Genomic DNA, 6575 nt, shown 5'->3' with positions numbered 1-6575 from the left:
TCGCTGTCTCTTGCTGGTTTGCTCAGTACCTTTCTCTGTCTGTTCCCTTCTGGGGCTTGATAATCTCTTCCTGGTTTTCTGTGTGTCTTTCTCTGTCTGCCTCATTGTCGGTGCTGTTACTCTGTGTCCTTGTGTCATTGTGCAGTGAGGGTGAGTCCGTCAGCACGTGTGTTGCTGAGTCCGGGATTCTTGAGAAATCCGACGACAATCCTATTTTTCTAAAAACATTGGGGAAATGAACATATTTCACTAACAGGCAGCTGAAATTTCAAACAGCAGTTAGCAGAGTGGCGCAGCGGAAGCGTGCTGGGCCCATAACCCAGAGGTCGATGGATCGAAACCATTCTCTGCTATTTATGTTTGGTAATAACACAATGAGTTTACTTTCAAAACATCAAGTATTACCCCATAATAACAAGATGCGCTCGATTGCAATCAGCTTTTTCCTTCGAGTGAACACATCAATCACTAACAAATCACTTTTGCTCACAAGAACACAAACTGCAAACATGGACCAGCCGAGTCTCTCCCACTTTGTCAACCCCTTCCTGCAGAGCCTCCTCTCCACCACCAGATGGTGATGTTGGCCACGATAAAACCAGGACAAATGGTCACAGTGAGGAGACGGTCAGTAACAGAAAATAAAACAATAACAGGGAAAACCTTTACACAACAACAGGGTACATCTTTACACAACAGAAAACATATTTACACAACAGGAAATACCGTTACACAACAGGGAGAACACAATCATGCAAATGCCTTGTTTCTCCAACTCAGTTTCGTTGTCTGTCTCTCTCCGTTCCTCACTTTTATTTCCTCACAGTCTATTACTTTTCTGTGTGTTTTTCTCTCTGTCCCGTTGTCGATGATGTCACTCAGCGTCCTTGTAACATTGCGTAGCCAGGCTGAGCCTCCCAACACCTGTGTTATAGAACATAGAACACAGAACAGTACAGCACAGTACAGGCCCTTCGGCCCACGATGTTGTGCCGAACCTTTAACCTACTCTAAGATCAAAACTACCTACATACCCTTCATTCTACTATCATCCATGTACCTATCCAAGAGACGCTTAAATGTCCCTAATGTATCTGCTTCTACAAGCACCACTGGCAGTGCATTCCACGCACCCACCACTCTCTGTGTAAAGAACCTACCTCTGACATCTCCCCGAAACCTTCCTCCATCACCTTAAAATTATGCCCCCTGGTGATAGCCCTTTCCACCCTGGGAAAAAGTCTCTGTCTATCCACTCTATCTATGCCTCTCATCATCTTGTACCCCTCTATCAAGTCACCTCTCATCCTTCTTCGTTCCAGTGAGAAAAGCCCTCGCACCCTCAACCTTTCTTCGTAAGACATGCCCTCCAGTCCAGGCAGCACCCTGATAAATCTCCTCTGCACCCTCTCTAAAGCTTCCACATCCTTCCGAAAATGAGACGACCAGAACTGAACACAATATTCCAAGTGTGGTCTAACCAGGGCTTTATAGAGCTGCAGCATAACCTCGCGGCTCTTAAACTCAATCCCCCTGTTAATGAAAGCCAACACACCATACGCCTTCTTAACAACCCTATCAACTTGGGTGGCAACTTTGAGCGATCTATGGACATGGGCCACAAGATCCCTCTGTTCCTCCACACTACCAAGAATCCTGTCTTTTAGCCTGTATTCTGCATTCAAATTCGACCTTCCAAAATGAATCACTTCACACTTTTCCAGGTTGAACTCCATCTGCCACTTCTCAGCCCAGCTCTGAATCCTGTCAATGTCCCGTTGCAACCTGCGACAGCCTTCCACACTATCCACAACTCCAGCAACCTTCGTGTCATCGCCAGCTTGCTAACCCAGACTTCCACTTCCTCATCCAAGTCATTTATAAAAATCACAAAGAGCAGAGGTCCCAGAACAGATCCCTGCGGAACACCACTGGTCACCGAGCTCCAGGCTGAATACTTTCCATCTACTACCACCCTCTGTCTTCTATGGGCCAGCCAATTCTGTATCCAGACAGCCAACTTTCCCTGTATCCCATGCCTCCTTACTTTCTGAATGACCCTACCATGGGGAACCTTATCAAACGCCTTGCTGAAATCCATATACACCACATCCACTGCTATTCCTTCATCAATGTGTTTTGTCACAACTTCAAAGAACTCAATAAGGCTTGTGAGGCATGACCTGCCCCTCACAAAGCCATGCTGACTGTCTCTAATCAAACTATGCTTTTCCAACTAATCATGAATCCTGTCTCTCAGAATCCTCTCTAATAATATGCCCACTACCTCCGTAAGACTGACTGGTCTCTAATTCCCAGGGTTATCCCTATTCCCGTTCTTGAACAAGGGAATAACATTTGCCACCCTCCAATCATCTGGTACTACTCCAGTGGACAGTGAGGACGCAAAGATCATCGCCAAAGGCGCGGCAATCTCTTCCCTCGCCTCCCGTAATATCCTTGGGTATATCCCATCTGGCCCAAGGGAATTATCTGTCCTCATGTCTTTCAAAATTTCCAGCACATCCTCCTTCTTAACATCAACCTGTTCGAGCATATCAGCCTGTTTCACGCTGTCCTCACAAAGACCAGGTCCCTCTCACTAGTGAATACTGAAGCAAAGTATTCATTTAGGACCTCCCCTACCTCCTCCGACTCCAGGCACAAGTTCCCTTCACTATCCCTGATCGGCCCTACCCTCACTCTGGCCATCCTCTTGTTCCTCACATAAGTGTAGAACGCATTGGGATTTTCCTTAATCCTAACCGCCAAGACTTTTTCATGTCCCCTTCTAGGTCTCCTAAGTCCATTCTTCAGTTCCTTCCTGGCTACCTTGTAACCCTCTAGAGCCCTGTCTGATCCTTGCTTCCTCAACCTTAAGTAAGCTTCCTTCTTCCTCTTGACTAGCTGTTCCACATTTCTTGTCATCCAAGGTTCCTTCACCCTACCATCCCTTCCTTGCCTCATCGGGACACACCTATCCAGCAGTCGCAGCAAGTGCTCCCTAAACAACCTCCACATTTCTGTTGTGCATTTCCCTGAGAACATCTGTTCCCAATTTATGCACCCCAGTTCCTGCCTAATAGCATTGTAATTCCCCCTCCCCCAATTAAATATTTTCCCATCCCGTCCACTCCTGTCCCTCTCCATGAGTATAGTAAAGGTCAGGGAGTTGTGATCACTATCACCGAAATGCTCTCCCACCGAGAGATCTGCCACCTGGCCTGGTTCGTTGCCAAGCACCAAATCCAACATAGCCTCCCTTCTCGTCGGCTTATCTACATATTGTGTCAGGAAACCTTCCTGGACACACCTGACAAAAACTGCTCCATCCAAACTATTTGCACTAAGGAGGTTCCAATCAATATTAGGGAAGTTGAAGTCACCCATGACAACAACCCTGTTAGTTCTGCACCTTTCCAAAATCTGCCTCCCAATCTGTTCCTCCGTGTCTCTGTTGCTATTGGGGGGTCTATAGAAAACTCCCAATAAAGTGACTGCTCCTTTTCTGTTTCTGACTTCCACCCATAATGACTCAGTAGACAAACCCTCCTCGATGACCTCCCTTTCTGCAGCTGTGATGCTATCACTGATTGACAATGCCACTCCCCCACTTCTTTTACCTCCCACCCTATTCCTTTTGAAACATCTAAAGCCCGGAACATCCAACATCCATTCCTGCCCCTGTGATATCCACGTCTCCGTAATGGCCACAACATCGTAGCTCGAAGTACTGATCCATGCTCTAATTTCATCACCCTTATTCCTGACACTGCTTGCATTAAAATAGACACACTTTAACCCATCGTACTGGCTGCAACTTTGCCCTGTCAACTGTCTAACCTTCGTCACAGACTCTCTGCACTCTGTATCTGCCTTTTCAACAGCTACCCCATCCACATATCCATAGCTCCTGTTCCCATCCCCCTGCCAAACTCGTTTATACCCTCCCAAAGAGCTCTAGCAAACCTCCCGTCCAGGATATTGGTGCCCCTCCAGTTCAGATGCAACCCGTCCTTCTTGTACAGGTCCCACCTTCCCCAGAAGGTATCCCAATGATCCACATAACTGAAGCCCTCCCTCCTACACCAGCTCTGTAGCCACGTGTTCAGCTGCACTCGCTCTCTGTTTCGAGCCTGACTAGCACGTGGCACCGGTATCAATCCTGAGATTACTACTCTGCTCGTCCTGCCTTTTAGCTTCCAACCTAACTCGTATATTCGCCTTTCAGGTCCTCATCCCTTTTCCTAGCTATGTCATTGGTACCGATATGTACCATGACTTCTGGCTTATCCCCCTCCCCTTTAAGAATCCTGTAGGCTCGATCCGAGACATCAATGACCCTGGCACCCGGGAGGCAACATACCATCCGGGTGTCTCGTTCGCGACCACAGAATCTCCTGTCTGTTCCTCTAACCATTGAATCTCCTATCACTATCGCTCTCCTATTCTCCACCCTTCCCTTCTGAGCCGCAGAGCCAGGCTCAGTGCCAGAGACCTGGCCACTGTGGCTTTCTCCTGGTAGGTCCCCCCCCACAACCGTATCCAAAACGGTATACTTATTATTGAGGGGAACGGCCACAGGGGATCCCTGCACTGTGCGCCTATTCCCTTTCCCTCCCCTGACGGTCACCCAGCTACCTTTCCCCTGTGACTTAGGTGTCAGTACTTCCCTATAACTGCTCTCTATCATCCCCTCTGCCTCCCGCATGATCCGAAGTTCATCCAGCTCCAGCTCCTGTTCCCTAACGCGGTCTGTGAGGAGCTGGAGTTGGGTGCACTTCTCACAGGTGAAGTCAGCAGGGACACAAGTGGTGACCCTTACCTCCCACATCCTGCAAGAGGAGCATGCAACTGCCCTAGCTTCCATCCCCTCTGCTCTAAATTGACAACAGAGAATTAAAAAATATAAAGGAAAACCTTACCTTACCAAACCCTCCACACAAGAGTCTTTTTTTTTTGGTTGGAGGAGGAGGATGGGTGGGAGACACTACACGTGTAGTGTTTCGGGTTTAGCCACTGCCCGAATATATAAGTTCACTTACCCAGCAGTCCCCGTGTCCGTGTCTGCCGAATCACCAGGTAAGTATTTATCGTGAAACGTACCTTCCCGGCTGCCCCCTGGCTCGCACTATCACTGCTACTGCTGATCAAAGGTGTTGCTGTAATAAAAGCAGAAAATGCTGGAAATGTTCAGCAGGTCTGGCAGCATCTGTGCAGAGAGAAACAGTTAACAGTTCAGATCTGTTTCCTTAGCTCACATTAACTTTGTTTCTTTCTCCACAGATGCTGCCAGACCTGCTGATTATTTCAAGCATTTTCTGTTTATGTTTCAGATTTCCAGCATCCACAGTATTTTGCTTTCGTACGTGTGTTGCTATGTCTGGGACTGTTTGAGTGCAATGCTATTGCTTTATAAACAGCGTTGAAACAAACATTTATCCTGTTAACACACAGCACGAATACACAGCTGGATATAAACAGCAGCCTGCAGCAGAGGGCGCAGTGGAAGTTTATGAACACAAATAATTCACCAACACTATATTTACTGCTATCCACAATCACACCACGCTTCATCTTAACACGTTTTACTCTTTATTTACATCAACTTCTTCCTTCCAGTAAACACTTCAATTTGGAACACAGCTTCCAAATCACCTTGATTCACAAACCCGAACACAAGCTGCAAATGCTGCAAACACACACCAGCCCTGACTTTCCCCTTTCTGTCAACCCATTCTGCATCACTGCCTCTCCACCAACAGTTGCTGCTAGAATCATACAATCATAGAATGGCTAAAGCACAGAAGGAGGCCATTCGGCCTGACGAACCCATGCTGGTTCTCTGCTAAAGCAACTCACCTCGTCTCACTCCCCAGTCAGTTCAATTTCGGTGCTGGGAAAACTTCTCGAAAGAATAATTCGGGACAAAATTAATAGTCCCATGGACAAATGTGGGTTAATTCAGGAAAGACAGCATGGATTTCTTAAGGGAATGTCATGTTTAACTGTCCTGCTGGAGTTTTTTGATGAGGTAACAGAGAGGGATGATGAGGGCAATGCTGTTGATGTGGTGTACATGGACTTTCAAAAGGTCTGGTAGCATCTGAATGGTCACTGACCTGAAACATTAACTCTGTTTCTCTCTCCACAGATGCTGCCAGACCTGCTGAGTATTTCCAGCACTTTTTGTTTATATTTCAGATTTCTAGCATCTGCAGTATTTTGCTTTTATTGACTTTCAAAAGGAGTTTGATACAGTGCAACACAACAGACTTGTGAGCAAAGTTATAACTCATGGAATAAAAGGGACAGTAGTAACATGGATATGGAATTGGCTGAGTGACAGTAAACAAAGAGTAGTGAGCAATGGATGTTCTTCGGACTGGAGGAAGGTTTGTAGTGGAATTCCCCAGGAGTCAGTGTTGGGACCCTTGCCTTTCTTGATATATATTAATGACCAAGACCTGTGTGTACAGGGCAGAATTTCAAAGTTTATGGATGATACGAAAATTGGAAGCATTGTGAACTGTAAGGATGATAGTGTAGAACTTCAAAAGGACATAGACAAGTTG

The 6575-nt window shown here is 46.7% G+C and overlaps 1 non-coding gene across 1 annotated transcript; it reads left to right on the top strand.

The window, feature by feature from the left end:
• Positions 1–281: 281 nt before the first annotated feature.
• Positions 282–353, top strand: trnam-cau (transfer RNA methionine (anticodon CAU)). The gene has a single exon. It is a non-coding gene; the product is annotated as a tRNA-Met (tRNA).
• The last annotated feature ends 6222 nt before the right edge of the window (positions 354–6575 follow it).

Source organism: Heterodontus francisci, unplaced genomic scaffold (genome assembly GCF_036365525.1).
Source record: "Heterodontus francisci isolate sHetFra1 unplaced genomic scaffold, sHetFra1.hap1 HAP1_SCAFFOLD_337, whole genome shotgun sequence".
Classification (NCBI taxonomy): domain Eukaryota; kingdom Metazoa; phylum Chordata; class Chondrichthyes; order Heterodontiformes; family Heterodontidae; genus Heterodontus; species Heterodontus francisci.
Note: the sequence above shows the minus strand (reverse complement) of the source record. Positions and strands in the feature narration are given on the sequence as shown.